This window comes from Condylura cristata, unplaced genomic scaffold (genome assembly GCF_000260355.1).
Source record: "Condylura cristata isolate star-nosed mole 26May11 unplaced genomic scaffold, ConCri1.0 scaffold00068, whole genome shotgun sequence".
NCBI lineage: Eukaryota > Metazoa > Chordata > Mammalia > Eulipotyphla > Talpidae > Condylura > Condylura cristata.
The window spans coordinates 234,176-235,423 of NW_004567169.1; positions in this window are offsets into that span (position 1 = coordinate 234,176).

Below are 1,248 nucleotides of genomic sequence, written 5' to 3' on the forward strand. Positions count from 1 at the left end.
CGCAGCAGCCAGGGCCGCCGCCTTCCACTCCAGGACAACTGCGGAATATTCCTCCGGGCTGAAATAAGCTTACGGTCTAAGATGTGTTTATGATGCACACAATTGGGGTGCAGGCCAGAGGTGCGGGGGTGAGAGGACGCCTCAGGGACAGAGTGGGGAGCAGAATCCACTGAGACCCACTGCTGAGTGGGCGACGGGGAGACAGGGGGTTCTGCTGTGCCCTGGGGTCCCTCCCTGGGGGGAGGTCAAACACCTGCTGAAGCGCCTGCAGCCAGTTTCGCAGTGCTGCACCCCAACCCGCTGCGCCCCAACCCGCTGCACCTCCAAGGGGGGCCCAGGCTGTATTACACTTTATTGAGTGTCGGTGTAAGTTGGCAGGAGACTGACCACAGGGCACAGCCCCCGTGCCAGCCTCTGGGGTCTCATTGCAGGCTGTGCTGCCACCGTGGGCAGGCAGCCACTGAGGGCAGGTGGCCACTGCCAGGCCTCCTGCTGTTACCCCAGCTGCCCCCCAGCTGGGGCAGGGCCGTGGGGCACCTGCGGGGGTCAGGCTGCTGCTCTCCTGTGCACCCCAGCTGGGCCCCTAGCTCTCAACCAGCTTGTTTCTGTGCTGGCCACGCCCTGGTGTGGGCACGCTGGGCCTTTGCCCATCACAGTCGGGGGATGCTGCTTCTGAGAGAGCGAGCACTGCTGTGAACGTCCATGCACTGGACTCCCGAGCCTGGGCAGCTGCTCCCCACAGACAGGCCAGGCCACAGACACCAGGGAGCCTGGGCCCGCACTGCCCGCCGTGCCCAGACTGACAGGCCACAGTCTAGGGCAGCCCTGAGCTCTGAGGGAGGTTGGCAGAGGGGGCATGGCGAGGCCTGGGACCATGGGAGCGCCCCACAGCCCAGAGACACGGGGACCCCTGCTGCGGTGTGGGGAGGGCTTCCGGCTGGCTGCGGCCTGGGGGCGGCCTTGAGGGGCCCACCGGAAAGCCCTTGCTCCCGGGGTCAGGGCCTCCAGAAATCCCTTTCCCATGGTGGACTCAGGAGCCCACATCTGAAAGCCGGCCGTGGTCAGCGGCCTCGTCCCCTTTTGTAAGGAAGGACATCAGATCCGAGGCGCTGGGGAGGGGCGTCGGGGCGGAGCCAGGGCCGCAACCCGGGGTCCCCGCAGCCGGGAACCGGCCCCCACTCCCGCCGGGACACGCCAGGCCCTTCTCAGGTGGGGGAGGCCAGGGGAGCCCCTGAGCAAGCGGCGAGC